Source organism: Danio rerio, chromosome 13, assembly GCF_049306965.1.
Source record: "Danio rerio strain Tuebingen ecotype United States chromosome 13, GRCz12tu, whole genome shotgun sequence".
Lineage (NCBI taxonomy): Eukaryota > Metazoa > Chordata > Actinopteri > Cypriniformes > Danionidae > Danio > Danio rerio.
This window is the reverse complement of record NC_133188.1, coordinates 5,611,010-5,634,948: the sequence shown is the minus strand read 5'-3', so window position 1 is coordinate 5,634,948 and position 23,939 is coordinate 5,611,010. Positions and strand designations below refer to the sequence as shown.

Sequence of the window (23,939 nt, the reverse complement as noted above, 5' to 3'; positions counted from 1 at the left end):
GAACTCTTCAAAAGCTAATAATTCATCTTATTAGCTTATAATAATAATAATAATCATTATTATTATTATTATTATTATTATTATTATTATTATTATTATTAATTTTTTTAATTATTATTATAAAATTGATAACATATGTCATACTTTTTTAAAAGCTTTTTTGACCGTTTTCACTCACACAAACACACACAAAACTGATTCATTGGCCGATTAACTGTTAGGATTGTTATTGTTATTAGAGAAAATTATTGTTGTTGTTGTTGTTATTGTTTTGGTACAACTACTAGCAACAAGCATCCAATTTTTTTCTTTTTCATTATCAGCACAAGTATATGTATTAGCCTACTACCAGACTGCTTATCTAAATATTACTATAAGTTATTATTATTAGTAGTAGTATTAGTATTAGTAATATTAGTTTTGTTTTTGGGGTTGTTGTTGATTTCGAAAATGTTTTTGTTACATTACAACTAAAAATAATCATAAACATTATTATTTGTAGCTGTTCGAAATTTATGCTTGATAATAATTATGAAAAATCATACTTTGAAGTTTCTTTAAAATAGACTATAGACTATATATATATATATATATATATATATATATATATATATATATATATATATATATATATATATATATATATATATATATATTTCCATCTTCATTCTGTTATGTTCAAGCTGATTCAAAGTGAGGTCAAACTCACGGCCGTCTTTGACGTCAGCAGCGACGATCATTTGTGTTTTACCACTGTCTCCATCAACAAAGACTCATCATAAATGAAGATATTCCATAACATCTGCTGCAAGTCATTGTCATCTCATTTGCACAGCCACAAATTTCTTTTGTGGACGCACAATGAAAAGCAAATCCATTTCTTTATCATCTGATTCGAATTTAGATTTTTAATTGTAGCCTATAACGCCGCACTGAAGCTTTCTGTCCATGAGACATCACTGAGGAATCTGCATCGCCTTTTGCCAGAAAGCTGTTTAGCAAGTGCATAACAGAGCAGCCCAATAGAGATGTCCCTTTATTGACACTGTTAGAGCAGACTCACCCTCGCCCGAGTGTTTACACACATCACCCACACACACAGATGTCCTCAAATGTAAGTCTTGCAGCTGCCAACTCTCTCTCTCTCTCTCTCTCTCTCCCTCATACCTGATGCATTCTGGGATGCTTGGTACTCAGATTGGTTGTTGTATCTGCTAATGATATGTTTATTTTCACTCAGTAGGTGTTCGCATTGTAAAAGCGTAATGACCAAAGACCCCTTCTTAAGCTCAGTAGTTTAAAACACTACTTGATTTGTACACTTTAATGTGAATTATTTGAACTTAAAGGGATCAACACATTCAAGGACTACACACACACTTAATACACAAATACACTTCATTAAACATGTACACATAGACATCATCTGTATGTTACCCAGCAGGCACAAAACATCATAAGACGTTGATATTAGGTTAGATTTTGGTCATGATGTCAGGTGATCAGCGTCTAAGAACAACATTATTTTGATGTCCAATAACGATGTCAAAGTATGTTGATATTTGGTTGATTTTAGGTTGTGTTGGAAAGTGACCAAACCAAACGTCTGAAAGATAGTGGTAACGTCCACACTACAAGGTGTAGCATGATCAGACGTTGATAGTTGATTGATTTTAGGTTGATTAAAGTTGGAAATTGATGTCAACCTGACTTTGGGTTCTGGCGTCAACCCAATTTTCATTTCCAAACAAAATTCAGCGTCCCCACAACGGTGGTGTATGTTGAGGTACAATGTTAACATGACGTTATGGAAGTCAATGGTTACAGGTAGTGCTGGGCGATTTGCCCTACAACCAAAATCTCGATTAATTAGTAATTTAGTAATGAAAATTTATCAGTCACAAATTATGAAAGCACATTTTAAAAGTGCTTACAAGTCAATAATACAGCATTTGTATCTGCAGTTATAAACTGCTTACTAATGTCTAGGCCCACACGAAATCTGCACGTGCAGAATTCCGCAGATTTTCCGCAGATTTTTAGCCCATCATTAATTCTGTTTATTTACTTGAGTAAATGTGTAACTCTGAATTTATTCAGTTTTTATTCAGTAATTTATTACTTTTTATTTCATATATTAAGGTTTTAGTTATGATACTCCCAAAATAATTCCGCAGAAATCCGCATATTTTTACCAAAATTCTCCACAAAAAAAGCAAAAAAACGTCTGCAGATTTCGTCTGGCCCTGCTAATGTCTATTAATGTAGAGTTCATGCTTAATAGCTAATGATTGCACTATATGCTAATCCTTAATAAATGGTCCATAATGTGTAGTTATTATAAAGTTCTACCTTGTGTATATTTTTATATTTAAAAAGGCTTTTCAAAACATTTTAACAGCAATGTTTATATATACACACACACACACGCGCACGCACGCACACACACACACACACACACACACACACACACACACACACACACACACAGTTGAAGTCAGAATTATTAGCCCCCCTTTGAATTTTTTATTCCTTTTTAAATATTTCCCAAATAATGTTTAACAGAGCAAGGAAATTTCCACAGTATGTCTGATAATGTTTTTTCTTCTGGAAAAAGACTTATCCGTTTTATTTGAGCTAGAATAAAGGCAGTTATTAATTTTTTGATGAACCATTCTAAGGTCAAATTATTAGCCCCTTTAAGCTAATTTTTTTTTTCGACTGTCTACAGAACAAACCATTGTTATACAATAATTTACCAAATTACCCTAACCTGCCTAGTTGACCTAATTAACCTAGTTAATCATTTAAATGTCACTTTAAGCTGTATAGAAGTGTCTTGAAGAATATCTAGTAAAATATTATTTACTGTCATCATGACACATAAAAGAAATCCGTTATTATAAATGAGTTATTAAAACTAGTATGCTTAGAAATGAAAAAAAAAAAAAAAAAATCTGAAAAAATTTGCTCTCCATTAAACAGAAAATGGGGGGGGGGGTAATAATTCATGTGTGTGTGTTTGTGTGTGTGTTAACAATTATTTTGTTAACAGCTTAGCTCTCTCTATATGCAAAACATTCTGCTGACACACAGTATGTTCTCACAGTCCTGTGGAACTCCATAGAGCATGTGTGTGTGTGTTTGTGTGTGAGAAACAGTGAATAGGAGTGGAAGATACAGAGTGGCACGCTGAGATAATGAAAAAGAGACAATTCTCCCAGACACGGTCTCTCCTCGTACTCTGCTTCTCCGTCTGTTGCACAGTTCTGTTTGGAGCCAAACAGTCAAGAATGTGGGGTATCATTTCCTGCAGAGAGATGACGTTCATGGAAAGGAGAGAAAGAGAAAAAAAAAAGGCCCTCGCCAAAGGGAGGCTTAGTGGTGTCAGACTCAGGAAACAGAGTTTTCAGATTTGAGGAGTTAGAGACTGAATGTGTGTTGAGAAAGTGCTGGATCTTCCACCGAGAGAGTCTGTGTGTGTGTGTGAGGCCAGGAACTGGCAGCTGCTGTGGTAGGGCAAGACTGGGCAGGCTCCGGTGCTCGGCCCCAGGGAAGCGCCAAGCTGCCAAAGTGCCCTGGCAGGGGCCCGGGATGGGTCCGCAGGAACAGAAGAGCCTCTTTGTGCTCACCTTGCCAGCAGAAACCCAGCCTCTGCGCTCGGGTTGAGTCTGCTCCGCTTTGCTGTGCTTACACTACAACACGGCGACCGCGGATAGCAGCGAAGCTACAAATCACAGCCAAATTTATGAAACAAGACTCTTCTCTCGAGGCGTCCAGTTAAAGTCAAAATGATTAGTCCTACTGTTCAACGTTGACTCTTTTGAAATATTTTTCAATTGTTGCTAAATGGAGAGGTTTTTTTTTTACCTGATACTTTTAATAACTATTTTGTTTTGTCTTTGCCATGGGGATCTAATGTTTTTCTACTTATTTTGTAAGATACTAGTATTCAGCATAACGTGCAAAGGGTTAACTACACTGTAAAAAAAAAATCTGTAAATTAGCAGTTTTCTGTATTTTGTCTTTTTTTTTACCCATTTCCCATACTGCATTTCCCATCTTTCCTGTACTCGAATTGCATTATGGGATCTTGATTTTCTTCCAACATCTTTTAACCTTGCAAAGTTCGTAAATGTAACTTTCATTAACATTTTTAATAGTTTAATCTTTGTAATCATTTATATTTGAATTGATTTTAAATTACTTAATATCCAGGACAAAAGTCCCCTGGTTAAAAAAAAAAAAAAAAGTTCAGTCATTTTAATACACATATTTAAGTATGTCAGGAAAATTGCTTATTTAAAGATTATTTTAAGTAAGTAAGTAAATAAATATTTTACTTATGTTTAAGGTGAAATATTGAATACAGGAGAAAGAATTATGAATAAGCTGAGATTTGGCACAATCACAATATAGGAAAAAAAATAGTGTATATAAAATTGTTTATATAAAATTGTTCATGCTTTTATCAGCAGAAGGGTGGATTACCGTAACGGCCTCCTCATGGGTCTTCCCAAAAAGACAGTCAGACAGTTACAGCTCATCCAGAACGCTGTGGCCAGGATTCTGACCAGAACCAGGAAATCAGAGCACATCAAACCTGTCCTCAGGTCTCTACACTGGCTCCCAGTTACATTCAGAATAGATTTTAAAGTATTATTACTGGTCTATAAATCACTAAATGGCCTAGGAGCTCAATACATTACAGATATGCTCACTGAATACAAACCCAACAGATCACTCAGATCTTTAGGATCATATAAACTAGAAATTCAGTCAAAGCAGGGTAAATCGGATTTCAGCTACCACATCCCCTACTGCTGGAATCAGCATCCAGAAATGATCAGATGTGCTCCAACATTAGGCACATTTAAATTGAGACTAAAAACACCTCTGTTTAGCTGTGCCTTTACTGAATGAGCACTGTGCTACGTCCCACAGATCACACTATTGTTTTTCTCCGCTTTTTCATTCTTTTATAACCTGTTTTAACACATTTTTATTTGTTTTTATCTGTTTTTTAATCATTTTTATTATTTGTTTTTTTTAATTTTTCTTATACTTATCTCTTTTTTACTTATTATGTAAAGCACTTTGAATTGCCACCGTGTATGAAATGTGCTATATAATTAAACTTGCCTTGCCGATATGATCATTTTCATGGTGGTTCAGTGTAGTTTTAAAATAAAAACAATCATTTCATAATATATATGCTAATGCATTCATTAAAAATGATTTGAGTAAAAGTTTTTTTTTTTTTCTCAAACACGGAAGAACTGTAAATTCACTTTGCTGCAGTACCTCCAAGTCTTAAAATATCTTTGTAATGATTTACATTTGAATTGTTTTAAAATGACATAATAATCAGGACAAAAGTCCCCTAGTTGGTTAAAAACAATACTGTATAGTCCTTTTAACACACTTAGGTACTTCAAGAAATTGTATATTTAAAGATTATTTTAGGTAAGTATTGCACTTACTATAAGCGTAAAATATTAACAAGTACACTCAATAACAATTTTAACATTAATTGACACAATATTGACATTTAATGTTCTCAAAGCTTGTTGGAAATATTAAGCTCTACATTACACACTTAAATAATACATTTAAATTCACAATTTGTTGTCTAGGTTGGTGTTGTAGGCCTTGTAATAAACTGCTAGTACATTTTCTGTTATTTTACAAACCTATTTCTCTATATATTAGTTCTTAAAAATTACATTATTTCAAACTACTAACATCTCAATAAAAATCCCTTTGTTCAACTGTAGTCAATTTTTCAAGTTCAACATCAAAAGTCGACAAAGCAGAAATCAAGGTAATGCAATTCACAACCCTAAATAAACAGAAAACCCTTGAGAATCATAAAATACGGAAACTTAATTAACAGATACTTTTTTACAGTGTAGGTTAATTAAGTTAACTTGTCAAGTTAGGATAACTAGGCAGGTTATTGACAACAATTGTTTGTTACGTAGTTGTTCCAGTTAAAATAATAAGGGCTAACAATATTAACCTGAAAATTGTTTTAAAAATGTTAAAAGCTACTTTTATTCCAGGCAAGCAATAAATAAACAAATAACAATAAATATATATTTCCAGAAGAGAAAACATATGGAAACATATGAAATACTTAAAAAAAAAAAACATCACTTGGGAAAAATGTGAAAAATAATTTTGACGTCAACCGTATATTGCCAAAGAATTCAGATTCTGGAATGGGGATGATGTTTCTGGAATGGGACAATGTCCTTGTATGTTCGTCCCAGACAGCAGCAGAGGTAAAAGACGTCCGTCCATGTTTCCTTCAGCAGGCTGCTCTAGAGTCAGTTGTCTAACCGTGCTTCTCAGCTCATTAAATGAAATCCCACAGCCCGCGTTGAAGAATTTAAATGAGAAGACACGTTTGATCTGTGGGACTCACCCCACCCCTCTGTATGTGGTATGGCCAGGAAGAAACTGGGTGGTAAACGCCTTGTTTAAGGCACTGACGGGTGAAGGTCTCGCAGGCGACCTTGGGGAACTTAGCTGAAACTGTATATGTGTAAATCCATTGCAAATCCCCAGACCTTTTTTTCCTCCCCTTACTGCCCAACTCCCCAAAGAAACTGGATCACTGCACTGTTTACAAGACCTCATGATTCATTTGGGATAAGGGGGCTTGACAAGGCAAAACCTGGGTCACTATTTGCAAAGATTGTAACCTAAAACCGAGGTGAAAAAAAGGAGGACATGAGGTAACTAGTATGAAATAATTAGACTTTAACCTTGATTTCTATCTTCCTCTTGAATACAGAAGAGAGGATTATAAATAAACTGAGATTTGGGACAATTGCAATATAGGAAAAAAAATGTAATGTTATTTAATCTAGTGTACTATATAATGTATAGTTTTCAAGGTGGTTCAAAGTAGTTTTAAAACAAAAACACTCATGTCATGATATATATTTGCTTATGTAATCATTAAAAATTATTTTAGGTTAAAAGTTTTTCTCAAAGACGTAAGAACTGTAAATTAATTTTTTATTTTTACCGAATTGTTAAATTTACCTTTTGAATTGTTTTAAAATTACTTAATATTCAGGACAGAAGTCCCCTGGTTATAAAAAAAAAACACTACAGTTCAGTACTTTTAATATGCTTATTTAATATCAAAAAAGTGTTTGTTTAAAGATTTTAAGGAGTGTGGCATCACAGTGGCACAGTGGGTAGCATAATCACCTCACAGCAAGAATGTCGCTGGTTCGAGTCTTGGCAGGGTCAGTTGGCATTTCTGTGTGGAGTTTGCATGTTCTCACTGTGTTTCCTCCGGGTGCTCCGGTTTCCCCCACAATTCCAAAAACATGTGGTACAGGTGAATTGGGTAAGCTAAATTGCCCATAGTGTGTGAATGAGTAGGGATGTTTCCCAGAGATGGGTTGCAGCTGGAAGGGCATCCGCTGCGTAAAACATATGCTGGATAAGTTGGCGGTTCATTCCGCTGTGGCGACCTCAGATTAATAAAGGGACTAAGCCGAAAATAAAATAAATGAATGTATAAGGAGTGTTTTACTTTTTAGGGTAAAATATTAGCCAGTACACTCAATGATACACTGTGAAAACAAATCCGTAATTTTCAGGTTTATTTAGGGCAGCTGGGGTGCTGGAATTAAACCGTAAAATGACGGGCGTTGAATTACTGAAGTTTACTGTAAAATAACATTTAAATGACAGAAATTTACTTAAATTTAAATTTCTGGTAAACTTCTGTAACTCAACCTCTGTGATTAAAAAGACTGTTATTTTATGGATTAATTCTGCCACCCCAGCTGCCAGAAATAAACCATAAAATTACGTTTTTTTTTTTTTTTTTTACAGTATAATTTTAACATTCATTAATCTCTATATCGGCATTTAATGTTCACAAAAGTTGTTGGAAATATTAAGCTTTGAATTACACACTTAAATATTATATTTAAAATTGCAATGAGGTAGATGCAGAGCTAGTGTTTTTCAGCCAATGACAAACTTCCGGTGAAAGCTTAATGTGACTATTTTCAATTTCATAAGCTTTCTTTTACAGCATCGGTGTTGTAATGTAAATGAAATACATTCAGTTAAACTGACCTAATTATATTTTTAGTTGTTGAACCGTGAAACAAGATGGAAGACCTAGTGCCATCAGGATCAGCAAGAGAGCACAGAAACTCCATTGAAAATACTGGGGTAAAATAAACTGTCATATTTTTAAAGACAGGGCGGGGGAAATGAAATTTAATGCAGTGCTTCTTGTCAAGTCCGAAACCCATTTTATATTGTGTATCTATTAGGCACTGAAGATCACTGACTGTAAAAGAAATCAAACCGTAAACGTAGCGATTTTATAATGGGAAGACTGGAAGCGCTGAGGCTGGCGGGATGAAATTAAAAGTCTGTGTGCATATACCTTTATACATTATGAATTCAATTTTATGTAAATACCAGAATGGAACATCTCATCTTTAACCCATTACAGGATTTTAATTTGGCAAACTCTACAAACAAATACACTCAAAAATGACTTTTGCTGCCTGTTCAAACTACTTATTTTAAATGAGTTGAAACAACACAATTATTAAGGTTTTTTAGAGGAAAACCTAATTGTTTTACGTTCAATCCACTTAAATTTGTAAAAACTATTAAACTTTTAATCGATATGTGTTGAGACAACATAAAGGAAATGTGTGGAACAGCATTTTTAAAAGGTGTAAAGAAATTTTGTGTCTGATTTTTAAAAGAAATAAAAAAAAACAACCACAAAGCTACTAGTTTTTTTTTTCATATACGCTTGTATTATTTCAGACCTTTTTTTTTTTTTTTTACTTGTATCGAAATTCATTTTATATTTAATTTCAATTCATTTGAAATGACATGCGAAATAGATGAATTACTATAACAAATAATAAACTAAATAATAAACTAAATTGGCTGTAGTGTATGAGTGTGTGTTTGAATGAATGTGTATGCGTGTTTCCCAGTATTGGATTGCAGCCGAAAGAGCATCCGCTGTGTAAAACATATGCTGGCTAAGTTTTACACAGAGACCAGCAGAGGGTGCTCAACCTGTGGTCTGTGTGGGTCCTAACGCCCCTTTATATTGATGGAGACACTATCTGCTCAGTGATGAGCTCATTAAACTGACGTCCTAACTCTCTGTGGTCGTTAAAAATCCCAGGATGTCCTTCATAAAAGAGTAGGGGTTTAATCCTTGCATCCTGGCCAAATTTGCCCACTTTCCTCTGTCCATTATAGCCTCCTAACCATCCCATTATCATAACTGGCTTCATCATTTTGTCTCCTCTTCACCAATCAGCTGGTGTGTGGTGTGTGATCTGGCGCAGTATGGCTGCCGTCACTTCATCCAGGTGGATGCTGCACACTGGAGGTGGATGAGGAGATTCCCCCCTAAAAATGTGTAAAAAGTGCTTTGAGTGTCCAGAAAAAAAATGTAAGGAATTATTATCATTAATAATTATTAAGTTGGTGGTTCATTCCACTGTGGCTACCCCTGATGAATAAAGGGACTAAGCCGAAGGAACAATAATTAATTAATAATTCAAAATAAATATAAAGATATAAAAAAGCTACATGTTTCACAACGTATTTCTGAGCAAATGAACAGATAGGTCTAAAATAAGCATGGCATCGTTGACCCTTGACGTTAATAATGCGAAAATCAGTCGAAATAAACAAACGCCTTCTGGTCTTGATTCCTGATCGGTTTATTTATGCCGAGCGACAACAAACGACAAGGCCTTTGTTTGCTCGGTGCCGTCCTTTGTATACGCTGTCATCATGTCTTACAGACCCTGTTTATGAGCAACACCTTTTTGATATCAGGCTGCTCTCGCTGTGCTGCATTCCCTGTCGGCGTGTTATTTGATTATTTGGTACTCGCACGAAACCACAAGGTCGAAACAATCACCAGCTCATAAACTCCCTGATCGGGTTTTGAACATGGAATCATATCCACATGGCCACTCGATAATGATCAAATCTGCGATAAGCAATACAAGATTTTATGGGATGGGATATTGCAGAACTCACCCACTTGGCACTTAAGCAGTGAGAATAGAACGGGGGGATGAAGATCTGAAGGCTTTATTTGAGAGTTTACTGAGGAGCATCTTAACGCACCTCACACCCCCTCCTCCTCCACTCTCTGTATCGGGTTTTGTAAGGGATTTGCCTCTCGAATCCCTCAAATCAACAGAGGATAGATGCCCATTGTGTTTAATCAAAGCACTTCCTTCCCGTAATCCTTCAATTCTAACAGGAAGAATGGGAATGTGAAGGGGAATGCCATGGATGTAGCCCATGAAGGCCCACATTATCCAGTCTCATTTGGATTTCTCCAGGCAGGCAGTGCCAGGACCCGCTCCTTGTTTGTTGATGTTTCATTTATCTCGCTTCGGTCTGTGTGTATTGGACTGTTTGTGTTGCCGTCGCTGACATGTCGAGGTTGTGGATAGATGTCAGCTCGCCAATTATGTTTACATTAGAGAATAATTGACTTGTCACCTGCAGAAACCTGCTTATGGGGTTTAAATCTGTAGCCGCGCTTGGCAACTAGCTGCATAGTGTTTATGCCCTCGTCAGGTGAAAGCAGCAAAACGTGTTGGAGTTGGCTTGCCGTAATCCTGTTCGGTCTAGTAATCGAGTTAATCCTCAGGGACTCACCCTGTTTGCACTTTCTCCCATAAGCCCCTGGGGCATTGCACCCACCTGACACCAAGGTATTCTAGTTTCTTTCTTTGTTTTTTTTTTTTTTTTTTGTACTTTACAGAGCACTGCCAGTTTCTGCATTCAGAAAGTATTCTTAGTTTAGCTACGCTCAATTGACAACACTTGTGGTGCACCTAAAAAAACTATTCTCAGTTTATTTTTTAAAAGGTAAAACTTGGAGTTGGAATGAGACACTTTTGCAATCCCAGATCAGAAAAAGTTGGGACAGTGTGGAAAACCTAAATAAAAAAAAGAAAGAAGTGATTTTTAAAATTTGCTTTCACTTGCATTTCATTGCAGACAATATAACAAACATTATTTAACCCTCTACTGCACGGCGTAACCATATAGCAACATGATACTTACATTAATTTCCCTGCCACTGTTTCTTTAAGAACATTTTTTTTTGTTGTTGTTGGAAAGAGAAGACCTTAGAGTAGCCAATGATGTGCTTTGGTTAAGTCACATGACATGCTGTGTTTTTCTGTGGCGTGATTTCTGACAGACTGGCGTTTATTGTGAGTAGTTGCTAAATGCAAATGTAAACGTCAATAAAAACAAAGGATCAAATTATGTCAGATGCACAAAAAAATCTGAAACAGCACCTCCAGTAAGTTATGATGACATATTCACAACTCAATTTTTTTTTTTTTTTTACATCAAATTAATTCTTTATAAATCGATCAAATGTGTGTGTGTTACCAAATGGCAACACTGTGCAATAGTGGAACATACAATATTGCAATAGGTTAGCTAGCTAGCAAGGTCAGCTGTGAACTTTTAAGTTGTAACAATAACAACATGAACGCTAGTAATATAATGTTGATTAGTTGTATGTTAATGACATTTGCATTATGGATAAAATCTAGTTTTAATAACAATACTACTTTTGTATTAGCGAGCACCACAGTGTCGTATGGTAAGTGAAAGAAGAAGAGGACGAGGATGAGATGGGTTTTAGTGACCATGAGAATGATGCAGACTAGATATTTGATAGAGACAGTTCAGGTACGTTAGCTCAGATGCAGATAAGACAGGCGTAGTATACTATATAGTATAATATATAAACATTGTTAGCTAGTAGCTGCATTATTCTGATGCAGCTGGATAGACTAGACTTGTTATTTAATTGTTATAGTATTTACTGGAGAAAAAAATTATATTTATTGTATGTTGTATACATGATAATACAATATTATGATTGTTTTCAATAATATTCAGCAAAAAATAATGTAATAAATGAAAGCTGTTGGAATATGAGTTGTGGTAAAGTATGTATAAGGTGTTATTTTAAGTTCTGTGTTAAAGCTCATAATGCTGCAACTCTAATTAAATTATTTAAATAAAAAAATATATTAATTATAAGGAAAATTTTAAATTTGAAATTTTTAACTTTGATCCACTGTTGGACATTGTTGCCATATGGCAACATTTCATAAAGTACCTTAAAAAAAAGTATTTTTTCCAAATTTTTTTACAGCACTTCAAGTTAAGCAATTTTAAGAAAAGAAAAACAGTCAAATATTTTTCAAATAACAGTCAAATATAAAACAGTTAAATATTTTAACCCTCGGTAGAGGGTTAATGTGTTCCTCATGTGTTTTATTGTTTTGTTTTCAAAATAAACATGTCTTCCAATTATGGTTCTTGCAACACATTTTTAAAAAAAGTTGGGACAGGAACAATTCAGGGCTAGCAATCAATTGGTTAACTAATGATGTAATCTGAAACAGGTGATTGTAATTATGATTTGGTACAAAAGTAGCTTCCAAGAAAGGTCTTGTCCAGGGATGCCCAGACTTGGGCTGCGTCCGAAACCGCCTACTACTCAGTAGGTACTGCATTTGAATTTAAATGTACTACTTGACCGTTAGAAAGGTACGTTCTATACAATATGAATGTGAAAAGTATGAATGGAATTCAGACGTACTACATCCGCCATTTTGTCATAGTCACATGACTCATCTGCGTCAGTTGCATCGCTTCTCTTTCATTCATGAATTCTCTCGCGGGACATAATGGGATAGCGCAGCGAGCATGGGATGCGTACTTCAGAATCTCACTGGAAGTAGTAAGTCATCCGGGTTCTTCTCGCATACTGATTTTCGAATTCTATAAATTCGGACATACTACTCGGCTCGCATACTGATTTTAGTGTACTGTATAGTATGGAAGTATGCGGTTTCGGACGCAGCCTTGGTCCTGGAGGGCCGGTGTCCTGCAAAATTTAGTTCCAACCCAATCAGACACACCTGGGTTAGCTAATCAAGCTCTTACTAAGCTTTATAGAAACATCCTTGCAGGTGTGTTGGTTGGAGTTAAAATCTGCAGGACACTGGCCCTCCAGGATCAAGTTTGGACACCCCTGGTCCTTTAGGAGCAGAAATCGACAAAGAATCACCAGTTTGCCAACAAATATGTGAGAAAATTGAAATGTTTAAAAACAATGCTCTTCAAAGAAAGGAATAAAAACATTTGGATAATTCACCTTCAATAGTGCATAACATAATTAACCGGTTGCTGTAAGGCGAATGTGCTACACACTATACCACCAAAAAAAAAAAGTGATAATAGTGTCAAATCAACATCACACTACTAATGCTGTCTTTTAAGCTTTACCTGTACTAAACACAAAGGATTCCTATGAGCGTGTTCTGCTGACTAAATGCATGTGCAGGGTCTGAATCTGAAAGCAGTATGTCATCGGCAGACGGCAGGCAAAGAGAAAGCGGAGAAAGGAGAAATGTTTTAAGTTCACACGACATGGACTCTTAGTGGATCATTCATCCTTTTACTCTGGACCACAAGCCTGGGCTCCGATCCAGCCAGATCTCAGCCAAGGTCTTTCCATGGGTCTGTATTACTCCTGAGGGAAAGGTATCTAAGCCTTTTCCCCGCTACACAGTTTCCCCAATGCTTTTCTACATGAGTGGGTGGCCCCCGTGTGCCCTGGCTCCTGGTCTTTCGGTGACGGAGTCCGAGGTGAAATCAAATCCCACAGTCGGAGAGACAGCAGCGAGCGGCGGGAGACCATAGAGCCAAGATTAAAGATCCATCTCATATTTTCCCCTCCATGTGCACTGAATAAGCATTGTAATCCGCGGAATCGAATGCTCCCAACGTACCCCTCAAGGGTCATGATATCTCGCATGTGACATTTAGCTATTTTAAAGCGTTTTCCCAACTCATATCAAAATACTGTGTGTCGTCTACGCTGAGCGTCTGACAATGACATTACCTCAGATCTGGCGGTTTTCGGTTTGAGCTGTAAGAGGATACTCCTGCATGTGATGTGTAAATTGATATTGATGATCAAAGTAAACAATGTGACCCTTCATATGAGGCTTTGATTTGAAGCTTTTGAAGGGAGTCCAAAGCAATTAATGAAGTTTGGAGTTGAGTCCCTGGAGCTTCATTAGAAGACAGCTGCCATTTCTCTCCTTGGGTTTCCTCTCAGATCCATTCAGCACCATAGACAACAGCTTTCAGCTCATGATTTGATGTAAAAACGTAGAGATTGCCGAACTAAAGAGTAAATGACAAACAATATTTCAGTTTCTTTACAGAACATGACAATGTCAGACAAGGATAAACGCCGTTCTTCCTGGGAAAGATTTATGATAGCTGGTAATCGGACTATGGTCGTTTAAAAGAGGAACAGGTTTGCTGGATATTGATAGCTATTCCCAACTTGGGCCGTTCTCCAAGGAAACAGGAAGTTGCCATTGCGACTGCTGAGTTTGGGGAGGAAATGGGTTATAACTGTTGTGTCGGCTGAGACAAAGACTGCATTTAGGTGAAGTAAAAAAAATAAAAAATCTAGACAAATAAACATCGTTAAAAGTTATTTCCTGGAAATCTGCATCTCGTACACACATTTAAAAAAAATTAAAACATGGGCTAATTATGTGCTATTAATGAAACACTGAGTACGTTTACATGGACACCAATAATATGATTGTAATGATTAAAACCTTCATCCCCAATCAGATTGCCACTATTGTTCACGTGCACGGAGCTGCTGAAGTTACAGTAAACAGCACTTGGAGGAGCTCAAGTGCAAAACTGTCAATGCGAGCGCACATTGAAGAAGATGCCAGGAGGCGATATGAACGTGGAGCTGCTTATTGCTCTGGTGAACAATAATCATTTCTTCATTGCTAGAGCTGGAGCTGCTACTTGAACCATCCATGCTTGTTCGAGTCACCAGTAACTTTACCAACAAGCCTGCGAACTTCCTCTCTTCCTCTTCTTCTGTGTAATAAGCGGGTGTCAGAAGCTTAAAGTTGTGCAGCGCCATCTAACGTCAAGGAGTGATTTTGCATACTCGTCTGCCAGACGCCAGTGAAAATCGCTTGGGTTTAAATATGGAAAAACATCTCGTAAAACGCTGACGATAAACGCAAACGAAAAGCGTCCTGGTTTGTATGAGCCTTAAGGTCATAATCGAAGTAAACAGAAATCTAATTAAGGAGTATGCTGATTTTAGTGGCATTATTGAAGTGCAGTACAGACATGTAATCACCTTAATCAAATTATTACAGTCGGGCAGGATTTTTGCTGCATTTTGTGACAGAATATTCAGCCTGATCTCACGAGAAAACGTAAGTATTTTACGTTTTGCCAGTTTAGTGGCTAATTCGTACGAATTCGTACGAGTTCAGTCGTACGAAATGGTACGATTTTAAAAAGGAGGCGTGGCACCTTACCCCACCCTTAACCCCAACCGTCATTGAGGATAAGCAAATCGTACTAAATTGTACGAATTAGATCGTACGAATTCATACGAATTAGCCACTAAATGAAAAAGTTATGAATTGCCGTGAGATTGTGTTGGAATATTCCACTCACATGGCTGTGTGACACTATTCTCTGCACCAACTGAGTGAGTGAAGGACCACGGACCACAGTTTTTTTTGTGTTTTTTTTTCCCCATACTGCGTACGATATTAAAATTTCCATTAAAACAACACTCCTCCAGCAGTTCACTCAGGCAATCTGACGGTCGCTTAATATCTGTTGATACTGCTGCTAAACAGACATTTAACTGACTATAAGAAACTTTGCAGGTACAACAACAAGCGTGTGAACTTCCTCTCTTTCTCTTCTATTGTGTAATAAGCGGGGTGTCAGAAGCTTAAAGTTGTGTAGCGCCATCTAACGTCAAGGAGTGATTTTGCATTCTCGTCTGCCAGACGCCAGTGAAAATCGCTTGGGTTTAAATATGGAAAAACATCTAGTAAAACGCTGACGATAAACGCAAACGAAAAGCGTCCTGGTGTGTACGAGCCTATATCTGTTGATACTGCTGCTAAACAGACATTTAACTGACTATAAGAAACTTTGTAGGTACATGTCAACTTACATTAACCCTAACCCCAACCTCACAGTCTTCTTATAATCTAATGAGAATTAGTTGCCATGCAGATGTAATGTATTACATGCAATGTAACTTCAATTCAACAAACAGACCATCACAATAAAGTGGGACCAAATAAACATTCATCTGTAATTACATTTATCCCTTAAGTAAATTAAAAACTAAGTACTAAGAGGATTTGATACTTCTACTGGAGTAATATTTTATTATGGTATCTCTAATTTTACTCAAGTGCCCAATTTGTGTATTGGTCTATCACAGCACAGATCATATATTTCAATAATTCACAGACTGTGTGATTGGATCATTACTCATAGCCATTTCAAGTTTAAGAAACACACAAGCACAAAATGAGATTTGAGGAAACCAGCGCACAGTCTTTTATGGTGTTTTTGCTCATTTTCCTACAGCTTATGTTTTAAAGAATATAGCAGGATAGGGAGCCATACAGCTTTTAGAACAGCATGAGGCAGACACAATTTAAATTTTTAGGTCTCTACCTGAATCTATGATGCCTGGATGTGCTTTATGCTGTAGGCAGATGCCATCAAAATATCTAAATCTTGACTGCTAAACAACGTTTTTAATTTTTTATCTTGAAGTTTGGTGAATTCTTCTAAAATGACCCCAACATTATAAAAAAATAATAATTTTGTATGTTTAAATATTCATGAAATCTGTACACATTTAGAGTACAATGATTGTTCTTCGGATCAATTTTGACCAACCAGCTACATTGTAAAAAATAAAAAATAAAATCTGTAAATTAACAGGTTCCATAATGTGTGATTCTTATGTGTTTTCCATTTATTTCCATTTGTGATTTGCATTATGAGAGTTTTATCTCTGCTGTGTCCACTTTTGATGTAGAAAGTCAAACTCTACGGTTTTGACAGAGTGACTTTTATACTTTTAAACTATAATATGTTTGCATATATTTAAGAAACATGCCAAGTGAACATTCTTGTTTATCTGAAAAACAATGCTAATGAGTAATGGTCAAATTTTGCTTTGACCATGTGCGTTTTGTGCCGGAACGCCTGTCTTTGTTTCTGTCACTTTAACACACTCAATTCCAATTCAGCCAACTATTTTTCACCACATTCAGTCAGGAAGGCTCTTAAAGTATGCATGAAAATGCAACCTCTAAAATGAGACATGTATTCAGAGCTCCACATGAGGTGGATATTAATTAGCAAATAATATAAATATTATGAACGTAAACATTAGGTGAGCAGGTTACATTGTAACTCAATACAAGATTTGCAGTGAAAAGCAATTTGGCTGTTTGCACCAGACACAACACAACAGAAATTTATATACAGCCATTCAGAAGCATAGAATAGTGCACTCACTGCACTCCAGCAAAATGACAAGATTTACTGATACATATTTAACCTCTTTAACATTATTAAATGTGCATGCTGAATCACTGATATGTGTTGACTTGCACAGTTCTAAAGTTCATTTTCAAACGTTTTATTTTATTTTCAAGGTGTACCTTAGGTGATTATTGTCATAGTTCTGTTGTTCAGCTGCAAGAAATAGAAGCCATTTCTAAAATATGTTTCAGGTGTTTGACAAAAACTCCCTTTAATATGGAAAATATTTCCTCTATCATGTGCTGTTGCTTTAATTTAGAACACTGTTTAAATTAGCCTTTAGGCTGGATAGTCAGGCGCACTCCTTTTGGTGTTATCAATCTGCGTGTGTTTTGAACCAGGAGTGCAATACCTCGTTCAACCCTTAGGTTCAAACTTTCATACTGCACCTTTAAATAACAGAAATAGTACTGGCAGCTTATTATCAAGTTTTTATACCCTATTTTACAAGATCAACCCAGAGAACATATTTTTCAAACTGTTCATTATCAAAAGCTTTTGGAGGATATATCAAGGTCCTATAATGCATTTAAAAAAGCACAAGAAAAAAATGAATTTGCAGATTTTTACAGTGTATAAAGTCTGTTTACACCTCAAAACATATAGATTTGAGGGTTGAAATTAAATTTAGCTGCTTTATTTTAGAGCTTTATTGAAGTTGGGTCATTTTTGACCAGAAGAGCAAACAGTGTATGCAGAAGGGTTAAAATTTCATTCTCATACACACATCTAAATGTGTGATGTTTAAAAGCTCAATTCTTTAGAGAGTTTTTTTGTTCAGCTGCAAGATATAAAAGCTAAAATATAAATTTCAGGTGTTGGTTAGGACTAATCTATTCCTTCTATTTCATGCCGTTGCATTTATTTAGAACACAGTTTAAATCAGCCTTAAGTCAGCCTTAAGGTTTGATAGTCAGGCATGCTCATGTTGGTGCTGTCAATCTGGCAACCTGTGCTTGCGCTTGTTTTGAACCAGAATTGCAATACCTAGTTCAACCACTGGGTGTCAAACTTACATAAATAACAGAAAATGTACTGGCAGCTTATTATCATGCTTTTGTACCATAATTTACAAGACCAACCCAGACAATATATCCCTTTGTCACATTTTTAAAACTAAAAAAAAAGCAAATGTCTTATAATTATGTTATATTTATAAGTAAAACAAACAAACAAACAAACAAACAAACAAAAAACAAACAAACATGAAACACAAACTGTCTATTTACAGATGTTTTTTTACATTGTATAAAGCCATTTTTACACATTAATTAAAATTAAAATTTAGTTTAGTGAAGCTGTGTAATTTTAACCTAAAGCACCATTTGTGTATACACAATTTTAAGACAACAGAAGGGTTATCATTTGCATTCTTATCCATACATTTAAATGTGTGATGTTTAAAAGCTCAATTCTTTAGAGAGTGGCTTTTGCGCCTGCTCTTCAGAAGTGGCAAGGAAACCCCTCGGTTACACACACTTATGAAAAGCAGCACAGCTTAACCGAGGCCGGCCTCCTGCAGGAGATTTTGTCAGTTTGCTTTTTTCCACCAGCAACAGGATCAGCCGTAAATGCTCTCTTCCCAGGAGTGCGCATGGCTTCTCTTTTACACAGATTCGCACACTCTCTGAAGCTCGCTCGCTCTCCCTCTCTCTCCTTCTTTTTGTGGCTCCTACAAACAGTCCAAGTCCTTTCTCAGCCATTGGTTCCTAACCCAGATCAAATGTTAGGGTTTAAAAAGCTAAAGTCTGATGTGGATGAGCAACTGCCCATAAAACACTTTAATCCCTAATGCTGTAATGTATTTAATTTCACACTCTCTGATGCCGTTGCCCCTTTTTAGGATTACCGAGGGTGGGGGCTGGGTCAGGGTCTGGGACGGCGGGGGCCACTCCAAACCTCCCGATGCAAAAAAGATGAAGATTGAGGACGCCGCTCTTAAAAAACAGTTGAGCTCTTCATAGCGCCGGATCCACAGAATGCGCTATTTGGATGCTTGTATTTAAAAAGAATGCAAGGATATCTGCGTCGTCCTAAACCCCGCTTGAGAAATCCCATTGTACGCGTGTTACTATGGAGCTTCATAAAGTTGAAGACCAATATAGTTGCGCCTTTATTAGATGAGGATCTGCACAGGCGGATGGGATATTGGATGCAATAATTCCCTGCTAGGAGCGCACACATAGCCTCTTTTATATCGCCCTCTAATATCCAATTTACGGGGCGAGAGGACCTCAGCCAACTGAGCCCGCTAAGTTAAAATGCAAAGTCTTCAGCGTGAGATGGAATTAGGGCCAACTTTTTCCTCTCTTCTGTTTGCCAACACTTTTGAGGTTTAAAGAAACATGAAACTTTTCTCCATTTTTTATTTTATTTTATCCAAGTCTCATTCGTATGTGAGATAGATTCAATTGAAAATAGCAACTAACTGGATGAAAACAGCTTTGTGGTTTCGATAAAAGGATTAAAATCATTGTTTGGATTAATCAAGAATTTTTTGGGGGCAAAGTTAGCTTTGTTGCACTTGCCGCTAACGATATCCTTCGGACATGCCAGAATCTTGTTAGTCCGGTTAAGAAAATAGCTTAAACTTAACTTTGTCCTCACACACCTCATCTGTTTAGGCTAAACCTTTAGAAGCATTGTATTCAAGTGCTTTAGTTCCCTAGATCTTTCCTTGGTTCTTCTTTGAGATTTGTTTTCACACACACGGAGTCACTTTCCACTTTGCTGTCTAATTCTCCAGTGGCCCCTGATACAATCACTGCCAGCGGATGTATTTACTCATAACAAGGGCTTAGCTGCAGTCCTGTAAATAAGAATATGTGGTGATTTATACGCTAAGCACCAAGGATTGTGTTGCCCTGCTGGTTTAGGCATTTTACACTTTGATAAACTCACCCGAGGCTTTCTGCCACTTTGGGTACTAAACCCCCAGTGTTGACCCAGCCCCGCTGCCTTTTGCCCTATTAAGCAGGCAAAACCAATCTGATAAGCGCTCATGCCGTTTTTTTGGCTCACAATGTTATTTGTGCTCACCATGTAGTTTCTGCTTGTTGAAGTTGTGTTTTTTTTGTGCAAAAACAACACTTGAAAAAGTCACCCATGCAAACTTCCTGTGGAATATGAATGCTATACCACATAGCAAAATTTCTCTGGCCCACACAATCAGCTTTTGCTTGGCCCACATGCTGCATTGGATTACAGAACATGATTGGAGCAAGTCTGGCTTCCATACAAGGGCCAAACATGGACCATATCTGGGCCAAGTTAATAACCCATAACTGGGCCAGAACTGGGCCAGATATGTTGGTGTGTCACGACTGCAGTGAATTTAATAAACCAATAAAGCATTCTGCTTTAGGCACGCTATGGCTGTGCTTTTTCTTGAAGCGACCTGTGGTGCGTTTCCCAAAACCATCGTTGGCCAACTAAGGTCGCAAGTTCTGTTGTTGCAAACATAGTCAGTTGATTTGCCTTTTCACAAATCCATCGTTCCAACGAGCATTCGCAAACTGCGTCACAAACTTGTGCACTTGCAACTACACCTCTAGAGCTGTAGTTAGAAACATAGTTCCTGGCTGTGTTCTATTCCCACTTATCCCCCCTATGCTCTATTCATTTAGAACCTTCTAATATTTAAACTTGGAGCGATTAAAAATAAAAAAAGAATTAAGGTCATCTCTCCTAGGTGTAATTTGCTTTCCAAGTATTTTTACAGTTCAGTTTTAGCTATCTTCATGTTTACAATTTTGCTCTCTTCACAGTGCACTTTGAAAACATTGATGTCATTTTGAACACAGCCTCATGACAAAAGCTATAGGTGACCTGTTATTTAAAAGCGGAATTCATGTAACGTCTCCAAAGCTAGTGGTTTGATCGTGATTAAATTGTAAAAGTAGACTTTTCAAAAAATAAAAAAATAAATAAACAAAATCCTACTTAATAATAATAATAATAATAATAATAATAATAATAATAATAATAATAATCATTAATATGTTTATATGATTACTAAAGTAGGATTTTTTTTTCATTTCCTAATAAATATTAAATATTAAATTTCATTTCTTAATAAATAGCCTCATTATTATTTTATTTATATGATTTATATAAGAGATTAGTGTTAGCTTTTGTAAGTGATTTTATGTTTTAGAATAGAATATGGAATGTTCTTAATAATATTAGTAAAGTAAACACAGGCCCTATATGTTTCATTTACATATATTTCAGTTTATAAGGAAACAAGTGCATGTTTTTACTAAAACTAATTTTGGATTTTATTTTAAATGTGTGTGAGTGTAAAACAATATCATTTGCACAAAGAGATTATGCGGTCCTTCTTTAAATAAGTTGTTACTCCACACCTTTAGAGCATCATTACTGGCGTTTTACGTTATAACCAATGTGGTTCAAATGATGGATCTGCGAGAGAGAAACTACATGTTTTGGGAAACACTCGTCACTACATTGTTCTTTTCCCAAATGATGCATCGTACTAGGATAGTTCAGCCACGAGTTACGTCGTTGTTTGGGAAACGCACTCCTGATTGGTAAAATTTTTTCTTTACTCAAAAATTATTTAAATATACTATTAAAAGTGGGTCAAGATAGATAAAACTTATGTGGCCCACATATAAATTTTTTACATCTGGGCCAATTCTTGACTGCCGCCTATTCACCTTATGCTTTGCGTATGAACGGGCACAGCCATTTGAATCTTTTAGACTTGAGACTTCCAGTTTCATTCACTTCCATTCATTTTAAGATGTTAAAAACAGCTCATTCTGCTGCTTGATGTTGCAAACTTAATTTCTTATTTTATTATTCTTCTTGGTCTGTTTAGTCATGCAAACACTTGTTTGTAGAGCAAGTTGTTTGACCGTTTTTTGCCGTTTAGCATTCCTAGTTATTTCTCACACAGGCGACTGAAAAAAAGCTATAAAACAATCGAAAAAAATGAGTACACTTCCACATTGAAGAATAAGTTCAATAAGACAGTGCCACCTCCGCCAAACACGGGCCGTATTTGGCCCAGCTGTATGCCAGTGCCGAATGAATGCCTGCAGTTTATGCCAAATCTGGGCCAGAATTCTTTGCTACCTGGGTACAAACACAAAATCTCAAAATGGTTACTGCATTTATTATTGTCTTTCATGAATGAAAAAAGCTAATGACGGTGCGCAAGACAATCCACCATCATATTATTTGATCATTTCTACTTGGCGGCTTCATGGCCAAAGCAATGGAATGAAATACTGAGCAGGTCAATAGTGGATCCATAATGGCTGCGCTGTGTGGCTTTTGCTTTAGAATAATTTAAAAGCTCAGCAATCAATAACTAATCTTGGCTATAGTCAGATGAAATGGAATAAAGTGGTAAATGATGAGGCACACTATCATTAGGTATGCTCGCACCTTCTTTAAGAAAAAATCTCGATCGCTTTTATGTACAGCATCGTCTGTCATTCTGGTGCTCAATTCTGCGGAATAGAATTAAACATGACACAGTTTGTTAAATGAGCTGAAAGTCACAGCACATAAAATCTCTTCACAATGACTATGTTTGTTTTTTCCAACAACAACAACAAAGAAAAAAAAAAATACTAAAAAGATATGTTTACCTGAAATAACAAGTCGGTTTCATTCAGGATTCATTCATTTTCTTTTCAGGCTTAGTCCCTTTATTTTTATTGGGCCAACTGACCCAGCCGAGGCTCAAATCAGCGACCTTCTTGCTGTAGGGCAATCATTCTACCCATTGCACCACTGTGATGCCCGCTTTTAAGAATACTAAATGTATTTTAAATTTTTTGACAGCAGTATAGTTGTGTTTTTAAAGACAAAGCAAAACTAAACAAAACATTTATATAATTTGATATACATTTAGATACTTTGGAAATCTGCAAAGCTCTCTGCGAGTACAGAATGTGAGTCAACAGAAGGTAGCTACAATTGTTAAGCTGGAATCGTTTTATATGTACAGTGGCCCCAAAAGTACTGTACACCCACCGCTTGACAGACGCACATTACAATGTTTTTGTATAACCATGTCCATGAGACAGCATTTGCAAATAAACTGGGATTGAACAACACAATCTCATGGCAACTCGTAACTTTTTCATTTAGTGGCTAATTCGTATGAATTTGTACGATCTAAAGGTAAGCTCCCACTGTGCGATTATTTTTAGAATCCTGAATGATTGTAGCATGTCAGACTGCATGAACATGGCTCCCATGTCACACTGTAAGATCTCAGCTGTCAAAGTCAAACTGAAGTTGCGCCAAACACAACAATGACAATGAAGATGTGCCACACACGAAAGAAAAACCCTCCGCAGTTTGATGTCATCCACCCGTGACACTTTAACTATCCCGCGTTCTGAAATGATTCCTCACAGCAAATGTAAACAATCTGTAGCGGCAAT

At 36.3% G+C, this 23,939-nt stretch overlaps 1 long non-coding RNA gene across 1 annotated transcript in view; it reads left to right on the top strand.

Moving 5' to 3' along the window:
• Positions 1–23,939, top strand: part of LOC141377110 (uncharacterized) — a 149,795-nt gene that overhangs the window by 103,512 nt on the left and 22,344 nt on the right. The gene's annotated exons all lie outside the window — the stretch shown is intronic.